We start from the raw sequence: 24,809 nt of genomic DNA, 5'->3' as shown, positions 1-24,809 counted from the left end.
ATTTTGCTGCTTGCTCAGACCAGGAACCTGAAGTAAATGTCAAGATCCCCCTTTAACTTAAACAAGTGAAATGACATTTGAGGCTTCTGAATGCTCAAAAGAAAACAAAATATTTTATGCAATGTAGAGAGGAATAGCCAGGTGGAATCAGGGATAAAATTTCTGAGGTAAACTGATATAGGCACAGACTACAGTTCATATGTTCCAAGCAACTGAGTGTTTCTTAAGCTTTTCACAGAATGAGAGGCTTTTGTTTCAATGCTCCAATACATTTTCTTGTCCATATTTGGCTCTTTTGGTTTCCAGAAGACAGAAACTCTGTCCAAACATGTTCACTAAACACACTACTCTTCTTGAGTTTTAAATGACTCCTCAAGATTCTGAAAACATCAGAACTGAGTAGGGAATTTCTTCTCTCACCAGGAGATCTGTCCCCTCTTCTGGCCTAAATAGATGTTTTTACCAAACTACCCACTCCTGTCAACTTTCCCAGTTCTTTGTGTTAAACTGCTCTCAGACACGGCTAAACACAAACCTTGTCAGCACTAAACCCTTCTTTGTCAGGGCTAGACTCACCATTACTAGACTCTTCTCAGTCTGAGCTGAATTCAGACTCTGTCACAATGAACTCTTTTCCTTTAGGACTAGAATCAGCCTGCATTCTCTTCAGCATTCAGTTCTGAAGTCTTTCTCTGCTCAACTGATGCTTACCAATCAAATTCCTTGGAGCAGCCTGTCACATACAGCTCAAGCTTGTCCCTCAAGCCTTCAAAGTCCATTACCTGTTTATACAGCACTTCTGAGATAAGTGCTATCCATTACAGCAGCTTTGAAATGTTTTTTATATGTCAATGTTATGTGATTCAACTTGTGTTGAAAAGAAATCAATTTTTTTAATTGGCTGTGATGTAGACCCTGTCTGAACCCACCTTACACTATTGATACCCGTTATTCAGAAGTTTTTTTTTTCCAGAGGAACTGGAGCATCATCAGCTATCTATAAAGACTGAAATGGTGGCAGGTATGACACCTGGGTGTAAACTGCACGGGGCTTTTATTCCAACCCCAGATCGATTCAGTCCCTGCCCTCTACACAGAATGCGATTTCCATTTGGATTTGGGGCGATTTTAATTTTCCTTCTGCAGCAAGAAGGATTGATCCGGAGTCACCCTACCTTTATTGTGCTTTATCTTGGAGTGCTGAAAATCCTGAGGGCCATTTCGCACGGCTTCAAAATAGCACAATGGTTGCTAATTGGAAACGCTACTAATTTGCCATAACCCACGACGTCGTAGACAATCTGCAACAATCCTGAAACCAATCAGCAAAAAGCGCTTCGTTGTGGCGCTTTCAGGGGAATCCAGAAAAGTGGATTCACCCTCCGGATAGCGATACACTCCTGCAACCAATCTGCAACAATAGCGATAAAGACCTGTGCGTTACCATTGTTGTGGGTTCTTCAAAGTCCCTCCTCCTGAGCCTGTCCTCCAAACTTCCGGCGAAGCGATCGCCATTTTTTTTTCCCCGAGCGAGTGGAGATCAACGCACCGGCGAGCCTCGGTTTAGCCAGTGAGGCTTCCCAGGCTGCAGTCCCTCCTCAGAGCAGTTTAGTCACTAAGCACAAGAAGCCCGCAGAAGCCCGTTTGCTGATGTATTTTCCCTTTATTTTTCACACTGTTTCGGCTGAAAATCGCGCCCGTGGGGGGGGGGGAGGGGGGATTTTTTTTTTCCACTCGGAGGCAGCATGGCCACAATCAAATGACAGCTCAAACAGAGGCTTCCCCGGCTTCAGTCCCTCCCCTTCAGTCACTAAGTGACCTTCAGTTTCACACATTCCATTCAGCCGAAAATCGGGCCGTGAGAGGGGGGGGATTTTTTTTTTCTCACTCGGAGCCAGCGTGTTAACGATCAAACAATCAAACGGAGCCAGCGTGTTAACGATCAAACAATCAAACTACAGCTCAAACACCCCAGGCAGCTGGATGGGTCTCTCCATTGCAACGAATCTACTCAGATTCGTTACAATGGGTGTGTTTTTTTTTTTTTAAACCTTTCTTAAAGGGAAAGGGGCTGTTTGGGAGCATGCTAATGGCTGCCCATTGGCTGCTTGACGGCCAGGGGTGGGACGAGCTTGGCAATAGCGCTTCCTTTCTAGCGATTTCTGCCGAGACCGGAAGCCTGTGGGAAACGCTAAAAAACGCAACTGATTCCACTACAAAGCCAGGTATGCAAAACGACGAATTCCACTATTTTAAATGGCGATTTTTCATTCAGTGACCAATTTGCAACAAAGATCCCCGTGCGAAATGGCCCTGAATATATTCAGAAAATCGCATTGTTTTGAATCTGGGCTCTCCTCCGTGGTAGAGGACCCGTCATTGGGTACAGGTGGTCATGTGACAAGCCTGCCTTGAAGGAGAAGCCCCTAAGTTCTCTCAACTTCTGTCGGCCTTGGATTTTTTGTGTGCCTTCTTTGTTCCCCCCCCCCTCAAGAAAAGAAAAGATTTTTTTCCTCCCTCCTCTGACTTCTTGGATTCTCTCCCCCCCTTCAAGAAAACAAAGAAAGAGTCTCCATTTGCCCCCCCTCTTCTGAGTCTCCCTAACCACATGCAGAAGACTTTCCTGTTTCAATGGGGAGGGGGGGGGAGAGGAAGACTCGAGTTCAAAGCGATCTGAATTCAACAGGATTGACAATGGAATAAAAAAAGTAAGTGCAGACTCTGCCCTGGACTTTTATAGGGGTTTAAATGTTCTAGGGAAGCAGGATAAATGGCAAAGTTAGGCAGATGGTTAAAATCTGCTTAAACCCTGGATTTCTACAACAAGAGATTAGCAGTTCTCCAGTATGATGAAGAGAAAGATTTTGACCTAGAGGCAAAACACAATTACCCCTGAGTAAGTGTTGGGAAAACCCTGATTTTTTCTCTCCCTTTCCACTTACAGCTCTTAACAATGGTGAAGACCACTGTTTGCCTTTCCAATTGTTCGCTCCAATAAAGCTCACAAGATAGGTTACAGTATTTCCAATGTGCTATGCCTGGCATATTATAGCACAGTAACATCACTTCCCAAGCTTTAATTCTCATTTTCTACCCTAGCGATGCAATCTAGGATCTGATTTGCTTTCAATATTGCAGCTGTATTTTAATCCAAGGGCTTTAGGGAGTTTTCTACAAACAAATCCCAAATCTCTCTCCCATTTAATAATCCCTATTCTGCTCTGGCAAATATTTTTTCCCTCCATGTGTACTGATTAACGAGGTATCTGAGTGTAAATAATGGTTGTTCTGTTTCCATCTCTTCATTGTTTCTACCGATTCATTTGCAAGAATGCCACAGGGCATTGTCTGCAGCACCACAATTACTTACAGGGAAGTAAATTATGATGTCACAAAAAACTGGTAACTCTGTGTATGAGGGGACGGGGGAGGCAGATACTTAACAGAATTCTTTAGTGGGTATTCATGTACTTATGACCAGATGACAGAAAAATGATACGGGTCCAGGAGTACTGTAGAAGAGAAGAAGAACTGTTTTTTATGCCTGGCTTTTCATACCCAATGGAGAGCCAAAGTGGTTTACAAACACCTTTATCTTCCTATCCCCACAACAGATACCCTGTGAGGTAGGTGGGGCTGAGAGAGCTCTGAGAGAATTGTGACTGGTCCAAGGTCATCCTGCTGACTTCATGTGGAGGAGGAGGGAATCATACCTGGCTCTCCAGATGAGAGTCCACTGCTCTTAACCACTACATCATGTTGGCATCAACAGATTTGCACTGAAGGACAAGCAGATAAAAGGCAGGTACTGAGACATATGCTGATCATCAAAGTATGGCCCTACCCTGAGCCAGGCCAATGATTATTGTAGCCTATATTATGTACTCTGATTGGCAATGCCCTTTCAAATTTCAGACACTGCTTTTATCTGCAGTGGTTAAGAGCAGCAGATTCTAATTGGAAGAACCAGGTTTGATTCCCCACTCCTCCTCCACATGAAAGCCAGCTGGATGAGAGAGCTCTCTCAGCCCCTACACCAAAGGGTGTCTGTTGTAGGAAGAGGAAAGGAAGGTGTTTGTAAGCTGCTTTGAGACCTCTTCAGGTAGTGAAAAGTGGTGTATCAAAACCAGTTCTTCTTCATCTATCTTTGCTATTTACATTTATTTTCAAAAACCTGACATCTTCCACTGACCTACAGCCTGGAAATGTCTATCAAATGCACAGGTCATAAGGCATGAAAACATTTAATTGCTCTGCTAGATTGTGCCTTTCCAATGTTGCTTTAGGAGAACAAAAGGTGGATCAGGGAGGGGAGTATACAGCATGTGTGCACCACGAAATAAGGGAAGAGCTTGAAGCCGTTAACAGTCTGCCTTTACTTTCTTGGGTCTGGCACATCAAAGCCATTAGCTGGTTGGAGCTATCAGAACAAATGTCTGGACTGGAGACTTGGCTCTTTCCAGGAGGCTGAAGTTGGTTCCTTATTTGTGATTTATTTGAGAATTCAACTAAAACCAAATTTGGACAGTAAGATGGAGCTATTCCACCAGGCTTATGGCTGGGGCCTAAAAACATCCACCAATAAATGCTGGCTTCATCATTGGGAGGAGGAGAGTTGGAAGATCGGCTCCTATGCCCCCCCCCCCCGGTCTGGAAATTTTAGAGGGGGCATCAGTAATATTGTCAATGTTTGTATCTATTGTATGTTGTTTTACTGTTGTCACCCACCCTGAACAATACTGGAAGGGCAGGCTAAAAAACAAATATGATTATTAATTTACATGATATACACCCCCACGTTCAGGGGGCTCTCCCTTTGGCAGAGATATATGCTGTTTTCCCAGTCATCCTTCAGTGTGTACCAGTTGAGGGGCAGGTATATGGGGGAACTGAGGCATCTACCACTTTTGAAGATGGTTACACAGGAATCAGTGAAAACCCTAACCTAATACACCCTGTTCTTTAATATGGTTATTCTATCAAATCTGATATAGAAAAATTAATTTCCATCAGAAGTAGTTAGGAAAGGTCCCTAATACTTATTATTCTGGTGTATAGCTGATAATGCTTTGGTTTGAAAAGGGCAGTGAGAAGGGGTGGGGGGAGAAGACAGGAAAGAGATAATGGCCACCTGGCAGAGTACATATCAATCTTGTCACCAAAGGGCACTGTAATGATGGGTTTCTAAGTATTGCATCTTCATTAGGGAAATTCAGATAGGCCCCCTTTTGTTTCATTTTGACTTTGTATGCTATTTTCATGAGCCTTAGGATTATGCTCATTACTGGTGCAGGTGTCCCTGATTTCTTTGTTTCCTTTATGCCATTTTAAAGATTTTACATGCTGTGTCTGTCAGTCTGTCTAACCACATATATGCAACTGATACAAAATAGTTATAATATGTTTGCTTTCACAGTAAAACAATTGATGCAAAGTATCAACAGGGTGGGGCATAAAAGGAAAAACTACCCAGGAAGAATTCTGTAAGAGGGAAATGAAATCAAAACAGGAAACTTAGATCCAGAAAGGATGAGAAATTCAGCAGGATCCCTAATTTCCACCAGTGTTTGCAATATCTCAGGAACCCAGGGAGGGTTTGTATTCCATATAAACAGCAACAGTGCTCCATTTCTTGCCAGCACCAAGGGCCGTTCCGCATTCGTCCAAAATAGCACAATGGTTACTAATTGAAATCGCTACAGTTTTGCCATTATGTACAACGTTGTTGACAATCTGCAACACTCCTGAAACCGATCCGCAAAAAGCGCTTCGTTGTAGCGCTTTCAGGGAAATCCCAAAAAGTGGATTCACTCTCCGGAAAGCGCTACACTCCTGCAACCAATCTGCAACACTAGCGGGAAAGTTTTGTGCATTACCATTGTTGCGGTTTCTGCAAAGTCCCTCCCCCTGGCTCTCTACTCTGATCTTCCGGCAAAGCGATCGCCATTTTTTTTCTCCGAGCGAGCGGAGATCAATGCACCGGCAAGCCTTCGTTTACCCAGCGAGGCTTCCACGGCTGCAGTCCCTCTGTTTAAATTCACCAAGCACAAGCAACACAGAGGCCCGTTTGCTGGTTTATTTTCCCTTTATTTTTCACACTGTTTTTGGCCGAAAATCGCGCCCGTGAGGGGGGGTTCACTTGGGGGGAGCGTGGCAACGATGAAACGGCAGCTCAAACACCACCTGCTAGCTGGATGGGTCTCTCCGTTGCAACGAATCAACGCATATTCATTGCAACGGGTTTTTTTTTTAAACCTTCCTTAAAGGGAAAGGGGCTGTTTGGGAGCATGATAACGGCCGCCCATTGGCTGCTTGACGGCCAGGGGCGGGACACAGCTCAGCAATAGCGCTTCCTGGCTAGCGATTTTTGCCGAGACCAGAACCCTGTGGGAAACGATAGAAATGCAACTGGATTCCACTACAAAGGCAGGTATGCATAACGATTAATTCCACTATTTAAAATGGCGATTTTTCGTTCTGCAAACAATTTGCAACATGGATCCCGGTGTGGAATGGCCCCAAGTATTTTCTCTGACTGCGGCCATGCGTTCTTCAGCAGTTTGCTTCGCTGTTTCAGTCACAGCTTGGTAACTGAGCTGTGCATGAAAGAGTGGCAGATCTCCCGCCCAGTTCCTGCTTTCCATATATTCCCACACGAACACTCTCTAACAATGTCTGTCATCTTAGGTTGCCCACCCTGACACACTATTATTACCAGCTGTTGGACTGGCAGTACAAGCCTCACCATTGAGCTGCCACCGATACCCACACTGGTCTAGGCAAGGGAAGCCATACCTCCATATCTGGGCATTATGGAAGTACTAGCAAGAAAGCCCATTGCAAGCAGGAATGCAATGGGCACTAGGACCCAGGGGACACCGGGAGGTGCAGATCTCTCTGTCTCTCTCTCTTTCTCTCCCTCTCGGCATTTCTCCGTGTACCTCCCAGCAGAAGGCATAGCAGGTAATGAGGGCTGGTTTGTAGGAAGGAAGAAGGGCTGTTGTGCAGTTTTGGGCAGCTCTCCCTCTGTCTCTTTCTCTCCCTCCATCGCAGCAGGGGTGGCTCTCTCTGTGTCTCTGTCAGCAGCTTGGGGCAGCTCACTCTGTTTCTCTACCTCCCTCGCACCAGGAATGAGGTCTTGTGTTCGGTCTGGCAGGGCTCTGTGTGTCTCTCTGTCTCTGGCCTGGCTGAGAGGAACGTGGCTAGCATCCAAGGAGGGGGGGGGGCGGGAGCTGTAGCGGCAGGACCAAACAGGGTGCAGCCAGCGTTGCAGGCCAACATCCCCCACCCAATCATTGTATTGCTAAATAGTAGCTGGCAGACTCTTTTATCAATCTCATCCTGAAGCCAAAATTGTTTTGTTTACCTTAAACCACTTTTCTGTCCCAACATTAAGCCAGCTTGCCAAGAGTTTAATTACTCTCATCAGCTAGACATTAGATAGCAGCCAGTTTCTGGATTCTTCTTGAAACTTTCTATTTCCACCCAAATATCATTGCTATTATACTGCCATCCAAGAGCAATCAAGCCTTTCGTTTACTCCCTGGAAAACCCATCTAGCCTATGGGCTTTCCCAATGAGTACCTGGCTGAAAAGAGTATAAAAACCCTTCTCTTGGGCCTCCAGAGCACCTCTCTGGTAACCAGCTTTCTTGGTACAGATCCTGCCAGAGTGCAGGTTCATTCATATTGCTCTGCTTTCTTCCCAAAGTACCCCACATCCAGATTGTTAATTATAAATCTTGCTGACCTTCATTTCTCCAAATCTAGTAATTTCCTTCTCTTTGTTCCCCCCTCTGCAAGTGTGTTAGTGTGATTGCATATCTGTTAGTCCAGTTCATTACTTGTCTTGTGTGTTAGTCCCCAAAAACTGAAATCTTTTATTTTAATATCTGTTGTCTGCCTCAGATTCCTAATGGGGATAATGACCCCTCTCACTCAGAACATTCCAGGTAGCAGAGTCTGCACTAAAAGAGCCAAATTTCTCCCTCTGCCCTGCTGGGCTTGCCAAATGCTTCATTGGGCCTCTTATACAAATGAGGATTTTAAAAGTGCATGTGTTGTTTTTATCTGCCTGAAATGCAGCAAGGAGGATTCCTGGGAGGAAGGAAACAATCCCAGAGAATTTCATCCCAACTGGAGTTTTGAGGGTAGAGATTACACCTAGAAATGTGTTTCCACTGAAACCAGTAATAACAAACAGGACATAGAATAAAGAAAACATAATAAAACAAATCTTTAAAAACAATAAAACAAAGCAAAACCAGCCAACATTTCTGTGCACACTCCTGCTGTCAGAGAGCCCCTTAGTTTAGATGACTGAGTGATGTGATGTGGGAACCCCCGACGGTTGGCAGCTCCAGGCTGGGAAATATCTGGGGATTCGGGGGGGGGGGGGGGGGAGAGAATGAGAAGAGCCAGGTTAGGGGAGGAGAGAAGTAGAACTGCCATAGAGTCCACATTCCAAACCAGCCATTTTCTCCAGGTGAACTAATATCTGTTGCCTGGAGATCAGTTGTAACAGCAGATCTCTAGCCATCACCTGGAGGCTGCCAACAATAGAACCAACTATGCATGGAAATTGGGAGTTCACACATTTTTTAAAAGGCTTCTATGGCCTGGGGGTGGGGGCAGGGCGGTTTGCTTCATCATCCTTATTCTTCAGATATTTCAGGATGACAGCTCATGTAAAAATGGTTGCATTGCATAAAAGCTACTGCCCCTTTCGTGCAGTACTAATTTCCCTGACAGAATACAAAGAATTGGTATAGAAACCAGAACAAGTCAGGAAATGTGGTGTGGCTGTTGACAGTCCTTCTGGGTACAAAGCATTCAAGAAAAACAAAAATCACCTTCCACTGGTATGATCCAGGCTCAAATTTCAAAGAATAAAAACAGATTTCCAACAGGTTGCAGCGCAAATGATAATATGTAGGGGCAGATATTAAGATCCAGGCTCAAATTTCAAAGCTCCAAACCAATTCCCTTCCAATCTCATCTGGAAATTATACAGCCTTCAGAGCCATCTTAAAGAAAGAGCCGCTCTTGGCACTGGAGTGCCTCTTTTTCATTACTAGGGCTCCTCCAGTTCCCTTGGATCAATAGAGCCACTATGTATCTTAATAAATCTAAGTAACACAGCCATTCTCATAAAACTGACCCCATGTCGCTTTTCAGCAGGCAAGTTGAGCTATAAAGATATTTGGGGGAATATCTGCAACAGCACAATTAAATCATTTAGTTATGGCATGAGTGAAATATTGGAAAGAGGACTCACTGCATTTCTTAAGGCAGATTTTCTGCAGATCATCCTAAATCTGAGGTGACCAGGTAGCAAGGGGAACCACTCAGCCACACCTGCTCTTTTGGTAACCACAATTCTTGTCACTCAGTTTTGCTTCCCTGCACATGGGCCGAGGAGTTTGGTCTCATCGGGTGTCAGGCAGGTTGCTCGATGTCAGGATCCGTACTCATTGTGCATCAAGCCCCCTTGATGCGTAATCAATAAAGCTGCGGCCAGTTTTCTTCCACAAATGCGGTGTTGTTTTGTGTCTCCTCTGCACACTCTCTACTTATATGGCCCTGGGCCTGCACCTGAGGTTTGATTGTTCTCTTTCAGAGGAAAAGATACTGATTATACAACAAGACAAACTAGTTCTACTTTGAAAAGCAAGGGGAGATGGATTATCAGAAACGATTGAAGGGAAAACATGGCAATGCCTTTTAAACATCGCTTTGCTTTTAGATTTAAATCCGGTTGCATTTCTGTAGTGTGGGGATCACCACATCTGGCAGAATTCTTCTTTCTTGACACTCCAAAAAGTATTATTGGCAAGTCCTTCAGAATCTAGGTCTAGCGTTCCTATGCCCCACTGGTTTTCTATCCCACATGAACCCCCTCTGCTTCCTCTTCTTCTGACAAGTACATGAATTGTCTCTTACCCTTCAGTTCAGTAATTCTTTTCCACAGCAGCACTGTATCAGTGATCCTGCTTTTCCTCATCGCTCGTTCATCCCTTTCATATTAAATCTATCCCAGCCCAGTGAGGACTAACATATGGATGATATCAAGGTCTTTCAAAATGCATTTCAGGCAAACCAAGAATTCTGTCTCTGCCTCCCAGAAACAGGCGGTATGCTCAAATGACTTTGCCCCCTGTTTTTGTGGAACATGACTGCCTCCTCGGGGAGAAGGAGAGCTGCTAGCTGTGTCCTTATTTGATCTTATTTCCACTTGGGGAAAGTTCAACCAGTTTTTTCTTAATTAATAAGGCTTTCTTTACCTACAGTTTAAGACAACCACCATAAAATAAATACACAACATACTGAGATGATGAGAAATACAAATACATCAAATGTTTGTCATAATTTCTTGAAACAGAAATTCTGATCAAAAACCCTGGATCAAAACTCTGTGGAAGTCTTAAATCTAATTTTAGACTTTGCTTCCCAGGCTTATTATAACATGCACACTTTAACTAGAATATCCCCCCCCCCAAAAAAAAAAACCCACCCTAGGGACTTTGTTCAAACTCATCCATATATTGAATCAAAGGCCTATTATGCATGAGTGTTTTGTCTTGCATTCACCGTGCACGTCTGTCGGGTTTTCTTTGTCATTCTGCATTGATTTTCCAACCTTCAGAGCTCAGTTTGCTTTATAGTCACTGTTTCCCTGGGCATTCTGATAGTGCTTTTGTGCTGATTTTTCCCTTGTATTGCTTCCAAGCAAAAGATAATTTGAAAGCATACAGATTCTCTTGGATTTCCCCTTTTGCCTCTAAGGTCACTCTGTGCCCATGCTCAGTTTATTGTTCCAATTCTGCATTTTCCACCATCCCCCCCATCATTGATGTACAAGCTCCATTCCCCCCTGATTTTTTAATTGTTCATGTTTTTTTTATAAGCAGCATGAGTCTGTCAATATGAGACTATTGCTAGTTTTGGTTTGCTGAAAAAATTTAAAGGATGAGGGGAGTTTAATTTTCACCTGGTATTGATTTGAAAGGGAGAGAGAGAGAGAGAGAGATGGAAGGGAGACCATTTTGGCACTCTTTGGAAGCCTAACATTAAAATGGCAGCTGAATCGCATGGACCTTCTGTGAACCTCTCCACTTAAGAATTGCTTGGGATTGAGCCATTTGGAGGCAGAGTGCAATCCAAAAAGGACAGGCTTTAAAAATAAAACTGGCTACATCATGACCAATGTGAGAGTAATTAGTAATTAGAGAATTACTAAGTGAAAAATCATGCAAATTTGCAAGGAAGGACAAGAAATGAGTGTCACTATGCAGCTGTGCTAGGGCATTGGCTAAAATACCCCCCCTTAACATGTAGTGGATCAAGATTACAAAAAGCTCCCCAGAGCTTCTGCTTGAAGATTCCTCCCCCATGCAAATGCAGTCCTGTACACAGTGTAGTGGAGTTGTAGCAAAGTTTGCACAGGCATGTGTGCACGCACACACATGATCACAACTTACAATGCCAGTGTCAGAGGGTTCTACCATGCATTCTGTAACTCAACCTGTTTCCCCACGTTATGAGATTGTCTGACACAAGGGGCTTCACATCCGCTTGTCAGTTTCAAAAAATCCTTGTCAGTTTCAATATTGCATTTCCCCCTTTAGCCTGTGTTCCTTTCTGTTCTTTTTCATTCCACAGATGCATTCTAAAATTAAAATGCATGCGTAAAACCTGAGCCATATAGATCAAATGGAAGGCACTTTCTGGATGCTACTATGCAGATGTGACAGGGTAACTGCATACTTAAAAAGAAAAAAAAAGCTTTGGATACCTCCCCCGACACAAACGATGTTCCACCCCAATTTAGAAAATTGTGGCTATTTTTATTGTGGCTGCAGGATAAATACACCAGAGGTAAAAGAATAGTGCATAAGGCAGGCACAGAATCAGGAGTCCAAGATTAAAGGCTTACTGCTCTGAAAATCTGCAGTAAGATGTGCGTGCGAAATGGACCATATTGGAAGTGTCAGCTACAAGAATACATGGTGCAGTTAATTACTGTATTCATTGACCTTTTGACTTCTGTTAGAAGAATACGGATCAAACTGTAAGTTAAATGAGCTGGGCTGTTTTAAAGAGATCTTGTTCTTTCAACAATATTCATGCTGCACCGTAGAAGTACCCCATGTTGGTTCAGTAGGAATGTTTGCTTTTCTTTCTCTTTCCACTGCCTCTCCACCCCCACCAATCAAGCAATCTTTTTGGGAAGAAGCTCAAGGCTGAAAAGGCATGAAAGGCAAATTACTTCTTTCATCCACCAGAGGATGGTCTCTGAAGATCAAAATATCAGCAAAGCACTGTGGTGGAATTCTGTAGTTGCCAAAGATTACATTATGCATGGGCTGTAAATTAATGGACTTTGGTTTTAAATACTCACTCGCTTATCATTCACAGAAAATTAAACTCACTCTAAGAGGGAGCGAGACATACGAGATTGGCTCTTTCTTCTGCCTGAGAATGTCTGACAGCTTCACTGATTTAATGACACCCAGCCTGTCATTTCCCATAACTACTGTCACTGCCACAGCTGCCATATCACCTGTATCTTACATAATGCACTGATCACATCGTTAATGAAACCATATGGATGGATTGGGCATCTTCCCCACACAGGAAGAATGAATATATGCAACACTTTCATTCCTGAAGTGGTGTGTCTTTAGTTTTTTCCTCACCATGTGGGTACCATTACCTTTAAAAAAAAAAAAGCCGCACATTATACATGGGAAAATCCCAGTTACAACAAGGAAATCCAACCTATTAGAAAAGAAGAAAGGAAGAGATTCACAGGGACTGGGCTTCAGCTGCATACCATCTGTATATATAGCTCTTCAGAACCTTCATATCGGAGGAGGAAAGAAGAAGGGGAATGTTCCCTGGAAGGGAAAAATCTGGACCTCTTCACGTGCTGGGACTGGACCACATCCCACTCTCAGTACAGCGGCTAGCCTTGTCACTCTTCTGCTCATTCCAGCTCTCTGTCCTCATCATGTCTGACACAAGCTACGCAAGGGAAGCAAGGCTCCTTCTGCACCACCTTAGCGGCCATTTGAAGGAAGAGGAAGTAGGTCAGCACAAACCAGTCTCACTTTTAGAAATACTTAGCACTGACACTTGCCAGGCATTTGTGAGCCACAGGTTCTTTGTAGCTAAAGCAGATCTAGAGTTTTGGAACATTACAACACTGCAGAGCTGTGCAAGCAGGCAGCGCCATACCATGTTGAATATCCGTTTCTAGTTGATGGGCGCTATAAACAGCAGTGATGCATACAGACACAATATCCTGTTGCCTGTTTTTTGCTTAGGCATAGCTTCCTAAATAAATCAGGGCCTCGTTGCCTAGGTTTTATGTAGGGATAGATTTCTCATCAGTGCCCTTTGATGGCCTGCTCCATGGCATGGGAACGGGAATAGGTAAGACTACCTCCCCAGTCTGGAAACAGGATTTCTACTGGGAAGAGGAACAGAGGAGATTTCTTGTGCTGGGAATAGTCTTAGCAGCAGAGCCAGAGGCAGGAAGGGGAGGAGCTGGTGGGTGGGGCGACTGAAAGGGAAACTGGCCTTCACTCTGCTTTTGCTGCTTTTGCAGGCTCCTCATGGTGAGCAGGTGGACAATACCTTGCTGGCTTTCATAAGGCTAATGCTGGTTTCTTTTATGGGCTACAGTAGAAGCCATGAGATGTACTGAAGGCTGAAGTCCATCCTCATTGCCCACCCTCTGGCAGCCCAGTGTACAACTTTCAATGGCACATATGAGTGCCATCGTAAACAGTGACAAATAATCCAAAGAGTTCTAGCAGAACTAAAAGCCCAGCATGTTCATGTTTATTCCAGTTTTGGAAAAATGGGCACAGACACAGACGTGTTGCAGGTTTTCCTGCCTCACTGGCAAAGAGATTTCTTCCTTCATCAGCCTGTTTCTCATCTCCCAATTTCTTCATTTTAATCCCCCCCTCCCATCAAGGTGTTTTTAAAACATATGTACATACAAGTGCACAGACCACATGGCGTACTGTGTGGCCGCACAAGCTTTAAACCAAGACACAACTGAAACCAGATGAGAAGCTACAGTCAATTTGTTCTCCAGGTATGAATTAAAAATTCATTAACAAAGCACTGATTAATGCTCCCCCCAGCTATTTAAGATGGCATGGTTTTCCCTATGACTCTCTTCAAATTTAGCATCTTATTAAGTGAAGTCTCCGAGAGGCATCCTGTCAGATAGAAAGTCCTTGATACTTCAAGAGCTGTAGCATCCCAGAAAGGAGCTGACAGAACCTTGGGAACAGAAGCATTTTTAATTTACAAGTACCCTGCCTAGAACACATTTGGTACTTCATCTGAGACAGGATTCCCAAAATGTTGAGACAAGTACATTATTCAATTCAACTATCTGCACTGAATGTAGGATTTTTGTGTGTGTGTGTTTGTGTGTGCTGAAAACTTTAGCAGCCATGATATTTTCTCTGTTTCAACTATTTAAACCATCTGCATATGCTTACCTGTTTGCCTGCTCCTCTGTGTCCTTTTCAGAAATAGGCTTTTGTCTAACTTAACTTCAATATAATTTATTGCCTTCACATATGGATATTGGGTGCGGCTCTAAATCCTCCTTGGTATCTTTAAAATCAGTATGCTCAGAAACTGTGTATTCTGATTGTGCATCCCTGTGATTTAAGGATCAGCTGTGACAGTCTAACCAGTGGAAACAAAATGGGACTGTGTGTATTCAGTCATATGCCAAACTTCAGAATTGAGAGGAGAGCTTTTCCAGTGAGCTCCCACAGAAGTTACACTATCAGGCTGTCCTGGATAGAGTTGCCAGCTCTGGGTTGGAAAATACCTGGAGCCTTTGGGGGTGGAACCAGGAGTAGGCAGATTTGAGGCAGGGAGAGACCTTGATAGCGTATAATGCTATGGAGAACACTCTCCAAAGCAGCCATTTTCTCTAGGGGAACTGATCTCTCTCACCTAGAGAAGACCTGTAATTTCAGGTTACCGCAGGCTCCATGGTGTCCCTAGGACACATGGGCCATTGGCAAAGCTGGAGCTTGGTCACAGAATTTCCAGTTGCCTGTAGCATACAGAGCAGAACTATGCTGTAACTATGAAGAGGTGTTCTTCTTCCCACCTCATCTTGAAAATGTAATAAAAGAAGCAGTGCACTGTATATAAAAAGTTGCCTAAAACTCTTGAAGAGATCCACCATTTGCCCTTTTTACCACCACATCACACTGTCTGCTCATATTTAGCACACGGGCTACAAGCACCCCAAGATCTTGTTCATACACAGTGCTAACCAGAACTGTATCTCCCATCCAGTATGCATGCTTCTCATTTTTGTGACCCAGATGTAGAACTTGTTGGCCAGTGAAGAACCAAGAATGACAGGACAAACAGTTTGCGTTCCATTCACCTCAAGCATAAATGCTAAATGTAGTTCTGCTGGGGTAACATTAGAAGTTTGCTATATTCCTGCAGGGTTAGATGTGACATAGTGGGATCTCTCTTCATGAGAAGAGGAAATACTAATGGCATTCTTTCATTCTGGTTGACTTAACTTTCTCTGATAATATGTCATTCAAGACACACAAGGGGATTCAATAAACAAGAAGGGATGCTCTTTGGGATTCATTCATGCCCAGTATGGAGGAAATGACAAACATCTATTGGAAATAACTTTGGACAGAGAGATCATGAGATGACAGTTTAGATTAACTGAAAACAAAGTAGGCAACAAGAAAGACTTCTTGGGGTTGCACCCAAGCCTGGGGCTGGCAGATCTTAGTGTTTTGTGTCAGCAAAGAGTTCATCTCCCCATCATCACCACCTGCTGGATCAGCTGGTATCTCTGGATATCCAGTCAGTCTCCTGTGTCACTGAGGTTGGGGCAAGACAGTGGCCGAAAGGGAGAAAGGCAGCACTTAGCATGACCTAGCTGTCTAGTCACTCAGAGAATGGAGTATTACCAGACCCACTCAGAAGTACTGGTGTAATGTCTTGGCTGGTATACTGCTCTTCCTGAAGTTTTTTTCTTTTGAACTGAGCTGGACAGTGGTATATAGGGTTAACGTCTCTTAAGAGAGCCAGTTTGGTGTAGTGGTTAGGAGTGCGGACTTCTAATCTGGCATGCCAGGTTCGATTCTGCGCTCCCCACATGCAACCATCTGGGTGACCTTGGGCTCGCCACGGCACTGATAAAACTGTTCTGACCGAGTAGTGATATCAGGGCTCTCTCAGCCTCACCCACCCCACAGGGTGCCTGTTGTGGGGAAAGGAATGGGAAGGCGACTGTAAGCCGCTTTGAGCCTCCTTCGGGTAGGGAAAAGCGGCATATAAGAACCAACTCTTCTTCTTCTTCTTCTTCTTCTTCTTAATTCACCAATTCAAAACCTGTTGTGGGCTTGGTAACAGGCACTAAGAAGGCTTTACTTACACCTACAGTTTGGACAAATCATGGATTTGCTTCAGTAAAACCATACCTTGCCTTCTACACATGCAGTCAGTGGCACAAGTAACTCCCCTGTTATGTTATCCCCTCCATGTTGGGGGATGTGAATACTGCAACAATATTATTTCCCATATCATCACTAAAATTGCTAAAGTTTAACTGGTGTAGAGAATCCTATGATAAGCCTCTATCCATGTGGTTGTGATATTTATAAGTACTCCACATAATCATCAGGTTACATCACAAAAAACACTTTTCAAACTTCTGGCTGCAGTTCTTTGAAATGTAATATAATAAAACATGGTTTGTCATTATGCAAATGAACCTTGTGTCAGGGCTCTGCTCCCCTGGCTTCTCTCCACCCTCTAAGCTCCATGGAGGGGTGGGGGAATGAGTTGGCAGTTTCCTTGGGAGCTCTGCTGGGAGATGGGAGCTGCTTACCCAAGAGGCTTTCTCAGCCTCACAAAGGAGGAAGAAGGCAGGGTGAGCTGCAGCCATCCAAGACAACTCTGAGACAGCCGGTTGACCAGGGAAAGAGGAGGCTGAGCCATGAGGCAACAGGAGCAATTAGAGGTGAGCCAACAGATGAATGCTGAGGACAGGCAGCCAACCCAGAGAAGGGACACCACCCAGCCAGGGGCAGGAGATGGAGAAAGGCAATGCTCAAAGGGCAGGGAAGGAAGCAAGCCAAGAGCAGCTGAAGGGGCTGAAATATAGAGCCCTGTTTGTGGAGTAGAGACTATGCTTGCTTTCACCAGCTGGAGTGAACGCGGACATTGGCTGACAGACTTTAAGCCTTGGGGTAGGGGAGGGTGGAATTATGGGATTGGAGAGAGGAAGAAAGAGCTCTAATGAGAGGTCAGAGTGGTGAGGAACCAAGGGACGGGGGGGGGAGGAGAGAGAGAGAGAGAGAGAGAGGTCAGACTTGAAGGCTGGGCAGTAACAAGCAGAGGCTCTGTTATTACACTCTCTCTGAGTCCTCCCAGAACCCTCTGGTGCTGGGGCCCAGCAGACACCTCTTGGCAGACACCCAAGAACTCAATACTTATTTCTAGGCAAGAGAACAAACTACAGTTTGTCATTTCACCCAATTCATGAAGAACTATCATATATTACAACCCAGACTATGGACAAGGAGATGGGGGGGGGGCATGTGAACCTCAAGTACTTCCTAGGCTCATTTCTATCATTATAATCAACATCTAAATAGGATTTGCATGAAGTAAGCCTTTAAGATATTGACATATGAAAATTTCTATCTTAAATTTATTTACATTAATTCTAGTATTATTATAGTAGATTGGCTTGAAGCTATTTGCAGCTCTGAAATACAAATGCACAGAACTATATGGGGAATTTGGAATTTAGTGCTTTTATAAATTATTCTGGTACAGTAAGTGTAGTCATGTTTCCATGGCTGTGAAATGAAGCAGTTGAAAGTCAATTGCTTTCTGAGCTTATGGAATGTTGGCTACAAATCAGCATATTTGTTGTGGGAGCAATAACTTGACTTTGCATGCATGAAGTCTTGTGGCCACTTTTTTGCATGAATATACATATTAATCAAATAACAATCCAGATTTTGCTATATCAGTGCATTGCCTGACATATCTATGGGGAGAAAAAAAAAATCACAACACTCTGTGGAATGTGCATGATTTCTTTGATCCATTAGGGAATTATGACATGGATGTTAAAGGTAAAGGTAAAGGTATCCCCTGTGCAAGCACCGAGTCATGTCTGGCCCTTGGGGTGACGCCCTCTAGCGTTTTCATGGCAGACTCAATACGGGGTGGTTTTGCCATTCCCTTCCCCAGTCATTACCGTTTAACCCCCAGCAAGCTGGGTACTCATTTTACCAACCTCGGAAGGATGGAAGGTTGAGACAACCTTGAGCTGTCTGCTGGGATTGAACTCCCAGCATCATGGGCAGAGCTTCAGACAGCATGTCGGCTGCCTTACCACCCTGCGCCACAAGAGTACCAGTAAATCCATGGGATCTGTACCCTTGTGAATCCTGGTCTTGGGCAATGTATCCCACATGCAATTTATTTTATTCAGCAAGAGCTTGCACTGACTGGCATCTCCATGTCCAAAAGACTGCAAATATTGTTTGTTATCCCTGTACATTTGTCAGATTAGAACAATTTCATTGTGATCATTTAAACAACCGTATCCTGGATGTGATTTTCAAGGGCACAATCCTGATATTATTTCAGATTGCCACAGTAGCTGATTAGGTGTTTTATCACCACATCATTTCATTTCCATTTTTGCAACATACTATAGGTGAATGTAGGTGAGTTCTTTATCTTGTCAGAGACATATAAATTTGGAGTTGGGTGCAGCTATGGTGTTGTCTATATAAAACATTAGATAAATGATTGAAATTTGTGAATTTGTTGAAGACAAATCATTTCCCATAAGGACATGCTAAATAGCTGGCTAATAAACAATTTGCTATAGCCTCTTTTGGTCCAATTAGTGACAAAGTTATCCATAATTCTAAAGAAGCATCTGTTTGGATGTGGATTATAATAATGAATTGTGCTTTGTGATCATTCTGGTCTCTCAGATCTTCAGTCTCTTTACCAGGAGGCTCTGAAATTCTTATTTCTAGCTGAAACCATAGAGGGAGAGTCCCAAAACATTGTAATAAGGTAATCACACCATTGAAGAGAAATATATTATACCCCTTCTTTCCTTGTTATATTCAACCACACTTGGATGGGGGTAGTTCTTGCCATGTGGCAGCTCTTTTGATCACTGGATTGCTGCCATGCGATGCTGACTGGCGTCCCTTATTGAGGGGTTTGTGAATATGCATGTGAAATAAAGGAGGAAGAGAAAGTAACACATACACACACTGCCTTTACAGGAAGAAATGCAGAAAAGGTACATAGATATACAAGGAAGTTCTTGCAGAAAGACCGAAACAATTTCTGTCAAGTAACTTAAGGCCTTTTAGTTCCAAAATAGAAGACCACTTCAGTTAATATATAAGCAGCTGTCTGTATTTATTGCCTATAAGTTAACCAGGAGATATTCTTAAAGATTGCTGGACATGTACAAAGGCAATCTTTTTCAAGAGAATCAATCTCACCAGTAGATAAAATGCACAAGAATCACTGATGCCATAACAACATAGAATACATAAGAGTATTATTAAAGCACACATTTCTCTAAAAGCAGTTATTTATACTGCAGAAAAGAAGGAGAAAAAAGGACCACATTTCTATGCTTTTATACTACAGCACTATAACTTTAGAACCAGGAACATTAGAGGGTCTATTATTCAGAGAGATGACCACATAGCACTAAAAAAAAAAAAAGTGAATGCAGTCATCTTGTCCTTCCTTTGAAATGCTTTCTGGAAAAAAAACAACCACAACAAAAATATATAGACATCAATTTTCGATCGCAAATTCAAAGCCTGGAAGACCCTAATTTGACACAGCCTGAATTATAGCACAACAGATAAGTGACTTGCTGCATTACCTGAAAATACTTGGAATGGTACAGAGATGAAAAACAGCAAATCTCCCACATAAGTAAACTTTCCACAAAAGAATGATTACAGCTCTCAGAAATGCGACTACCTTACCTTGCAAAGAGAAAGTAGCACTTCTCTCAATGAAGTAAAAAGTACTTGGAAACAATAACAAATAGATGGACTGGCAGCTTACCATAAACAGCATCTTGCCAGTCCAGTGGCCTTCCCTGTTGGGATTCTGTGCAAAAAAAGTCACTTATTAAACATTAAATATGAATTATGGTTGCAACTTGCAACTGTTAATTACTACAAAGAGTTATAAAAGACCAGGCCAGTTCTCAATGTCAAATCACCATTTCAGAACACAGTGCAATTGTGTCAAATTGAAAGGAATAATTATTTTTTAAAGGCCCATAAAGGTTTTAACTATAGCTAAGCTGGTGTAATAAGAGCCTCTTGTGGCACAGAGTGGTAAGGCAGCCGTCTGAAAGCTTTGCCCATGAGGCTGGTAGTTCAATCCCAGCAGCTGGCTCAAGGTTGACTCAGCCTTCCATCCTTCCGAGGTCGGTAAAATGAGTACCCAGCTTGCTGGGGGGTAAATGGTAATGACCGGGGAAGACACTGGCAAACCACCCCGAATTGAGTCTGCCATGAAAACGCTGGAGGGTGTCACCCCAAGGGTCAGACATGACTCGGTGCTTGCCAGGGGATACCTTTACCTTTACTTTTAAGCTGGTATAACAGCATTTGCACACATTCTCCCCTGATTTTTTTTACTAAAATTATATACAATAGGAATATCAAAACATGCTGTTTTAACACATGAAACTAACACACTGAACAAGCAGAAGGGGGGGGATAAATAATTATTACAACTAATAAAACTCATATTTCAGAATAAAGTCTTTGGATGATGCCAGAAAGTTAACAAAGAGAACGGATCAGAGGTAGCTTCAGGGGAACTGAGATCCAAGCTCGATGGGTGAGTACAAAGCAAGCCTCCATGCAGGCATCTACCAAGTGGATGCTTAGGGCTGATCCTGCGTTGAGCAGGGGGTTGGACTAGATGACCTGTATGGCCCCTTCCAACTCTATGATTCTATTATTCTAAGTATACCTCTTGTGGCATAAGTTCCACAGCAGCACCCCCTCAGAGGATCTCAATGCATAAGGAGATTCATATGACTGAAAGTGGTCCTAATTTTCTCTTTGTCCTCTCCCTCTGTCTTTGTCCCTTTGTCTCCCTTTGTCTCTTCCTGTGTCAAAATTAAGACTGTTGGAGCAACAACTTATATTTTGCTAATGTTATTCTGTAAAGCACTATATAGATTAACATAATAAAAACAAATGGCAGCAACAACAAATAATAAGAAAACTCTAATACTAAGAAAAGTATTTTTTTTTGTACTGGGAAAACAGAGTGCAGAACAGAATTATTTTGTGCAAACTCTACAGAAGTCAAACGGATAGACAAAAGATGGAAGGGCTTGGGGAATGATGTAATAAGCCTGGAATAGTTGAAATGAAAGGAGTCAATCAAAGACACCATTTCAGATGTCAGTAGTGGCGGTTTGGAAAGATTTCAGTCTGTGTACGTACATGGATGGGTAGGGTGTGAGATTTATAATGATGGACTGCATCTAGGCTATGGTCAAGGTCAAATTGCAACACAGCACTTTAACTGGAGATAATTTGGAACCTAAAGGTTGAGCCGTAACAATATTAATTATTTTTTACAAATACTGTATATACTCATGTATAAGCCTAGTTTTTCAGCACCTTTTTTCACACTGAAAAAGCCCTCCTTGGCTTATATGTGGGTATATGCGGTAATTGAAATAAAGCCTGCTCCAGCCAGCCAATTGTTGTATTGCCTTTTGCAAATGTGTACTGCAAGCTGAGCTTGCTCTGGCAGCTTGTAGGACATCAACGGTTTGACTGAGGGACTCTTGATTTTTTTTCCCTTTTGCCTTCACTTCTTCTTCTTCTTAATCACTTCTTCCAAACTATTCTTTTGGTTTCTGTGGGTGGGATGGGGTGAGTTTTGGGGGTGCTTTGGGATTTACTGTTTCTTTCTCCTAGTGTTTCTTTCTTCTTTTATCTGAGGGGTAGCATTGTTTGCCTTTTCTTCTTGGGGTTGTGTTTCTTTTAAAAGTTCTTTCTTTCAGTGTTCAGTTTTACAGTTCTTTATTTCAGTGTTTTGTTCTGGGGACACTACAGTTGTAGTTAGGGTTCTCCATTCTCCCAGTTTGGTAGCTGTTGTAGTAGGTTGTCAACTTCGGGTACTGTTGTTCTGCTCTGGTTTGCTGGCCTGGGGGGCACTGTTTGGTTCTCTTGCCACTCTCTCAGGGTGTCTGGCATCAAGAGAGGAAGGGAAGGCAATTGTAAGCCACTTTGAGACTCCTTTGATTAGTGAAAAGTGAGGTACAAAAACCAGCAGCTATTCATCTTCTTGACTTTTCTGTATTTGCTGGGGTGGGCTGGATGGGAGAGCCTGTGATGATGGAGCATTTCCCACCCTCGGCTTATATGCGAGTCAATAAGTTTGGCCAGATTTTGTGGTAAAATTTGGTGCCTCGGCTTATATGCAGGTCAGCTTATATGCGAGTATATATGGTATTTATTAAACTAAGTGCACTGATTCAACATATTTAAAACATAGTAAAAACAACACATATCTAACTGCACCTGACAGAATAAACCAAACATGATCCGACATCGAGGGGTCTTCCTTGGTGGTCAGATTGTTGTGAGGAATGCTCTTTTGCAGGAGATCAAAATCTAAAGGCTTGCTGGGTAGCAAAGACAAATCTAATAGGTCTAGATCCAACTAGTCTTTCAAAAGTATCTGATTTGGAGCCCACCTTCTAAAATATGTACTATTTGAAGCCATCACTCTCAGCTTTTGCTACATTAAGAGTGTATTCCCATGTGTGCCAGAAAAAGTTTTGTCAATTTACCTCCTTTTCTCTGCAGCCCTAGCCGACAACTTGGGTTGGGGGAAAAGAAATGTTTTGTTCTCCTTACCCCAGAATGGAGCTTGGGCTGTGAAGAACAAGAGTGGTCTATTCCTTTTTTCCTACAGCCCAAGACATGAAAGCAGAAATTGGCCAGGCTTCGTGCACACACAGCTAAATCTGCAGCATCTCAGCAAGTCAGGAATGCAGCAAAGTGTCTAGCATGGGAGATCAAATGGCTCATAACCCCCCCCCCCCATCCCATGCATGGGAAGAGATGGGAACAGGCTGCAAACAGTCTATGAACTAACTGGTCGCCTGATCACCACTGTCAAACAGGATGTGAGCCAAACCAGCAGATGCTTGGGCATCCCTAACTGCAACCAGACAGAATATTTCATGACATACTGTCTGAAACAAAAGGCAGAGGTGGTTGGATGATCCCTGTCCTTTCTAAACAATTCCAGTGGCACAAAGGACAGAAATGGTGAAAAATACAGAATACTGAAGGCATGTATTCATCTGGAGAGCTGGTTAGATCACCCCCCCACACACACACACACTCATCACTGTTAATTTCCTTTCATATATATATATATATATATATACACTATCACATCTATTTAAAAAACTGAATTTATTTGGCCACATCTTCAACTGTACTCTTTGGACACTATCATTCTAGGGTACGTAATTCTGACAATTGTCAGGTGCCCAATAAAACACACTTCTGTTTTTACGGTATTAGGAAACTACAAATACTTCCGCTTTTTGAGAAAGGCCTTACAAAGGGATTTTCCGAAGACAGACGTATGAATGTGTAGAACAAGCTTACTGCTGTGATATTACGCAGAGGCAAGCCTCGGGAGGTTTTTGCAAACTTTAGCACCTACTGTGGCTTACAAAGGTAGGCTGAAATTCACCCACTGGTTGCTGTGCTTTACTCCAACATGTTCCTTCAAGGGCTATTCAGGCTTTCAAAACGTTGCTGAAGGGCCCTCTGATCATTTATCCCCAAGGGCTAAACCAAAACTCCCTGCTGGTGTTCTTATTCACCCAATTGTTTCAAGATGCTGAGCACTCATGAAACAAAGTGCTGTGTGTTTAATTTGCTATGCTGCCTTGCTTTTTGGGCTATTGGATTCTCATCCGCACTCCTGTAGCTGGGAAAATCTCCCAAGTGGATAGTGAATGGGGGACACTGCTGACTTACAAAATTAAATGTGAGGACTGGATTGTCACTTTCTCTTTCAAATTATGGGAAAAGTGCACTTTGCAGAGAAGGTGAACACAAGCCCAGAGTTTAGCCTGCAAACAAGCAAGTGTTCAAATGTGGCTGCTGGAGGTCTGCGGTTGAACTTGCTGTGACCTAGACTGAACTGTTTACAGCATTGTTCTGCCTCTTTCAATTGACAGCACCAGTGGGAAGTGGAGGGAGGTGTTTTACTAGGTTTTATGTATCCAAATGTTTTCCGGCACAATGGAATTGCCAGCAAATCTGACTTTATTCCTCACTCATATGAAAGCCGTCCAGCAAAGCAGAGAGAGGAGTCTGGGCTTAACCTTTATTGCAGATGTCGCCCTCACAAGTGCGGGATCAGAGACCTGAACTGCCTTTCATTTGGGTGCATGTGAAGATTTTTATCTCACTATCAAATGTAATAGTGGAAATCTCCTTTTGACTTAGAATTTGATGGATAATAATGAATACACATTTCCTTTGCTGAGCTGTTAATAATGTTCTAAAGGAGATTGAAGGCTTGAGGCAAATGCAGGGTAGTTAAAGCACCTCTTCCTGCAAAAAGGCTCTCACCACTGCATTTCCCTTGGGCATATGTCTAACCTCTATTCAGAGGGTTTGGGGAGGGCAATTACTGCCACCAGAG

General features: G+C 43.1%; 1 protein-coding gene and 1 long non-coding RNA gene across 4 annotated transcripts in view; one reads left to right on the top strand and one right to left on the bottom strand.

Annotated features, from left to right (window-relative positions):
* PRKN (parkin RBR E3 ubiquitin protein ligase) overlaps positions 1–24,809 on the bottom strand; it is a 951,947-nt gene that overhangs the window by 37,468 nt on the left and 889,670 nt on the right. The gene's annotated exons all lie outside the window — the stretch shown is intronic.
* The window catches only part of LOC143842861 (uncharacterized), a 28,047-nt gene continuing 20,144 nt past the window's right edge, over positions 16,907–24,809 (top strand). Inside the window, exons 1-2 of the long non-coding RNA XR_013233381.1 lie at positions 16,907–17,046; positions 20,863–20,948. This is a non-coding gene — a long non-coding RNA (uncharacterized LOC143842861). The remainder of the gene's footprint in view (positions 17,047–20,862; positions 20,949–24,809) is intronic.

This window comes from Paroedura picta, chromosome 1 (assembly GCF_049243985.1).
Source record: "Paroedura picta isolate Pp20150507F chromosome 1, Ppicta_v3.0, whole genome shotgun sequence".
Taxonomy (NCBI): domain Eukaryota; kingdom Metazoa; phylum Chordata; class Lepidosauria; order Squamata; family Gekkonidae; genus Paroedura; species Paroedura picta.
This window is presented reverse-complemented; position numbering and strand designations above follow the sequence as displayed.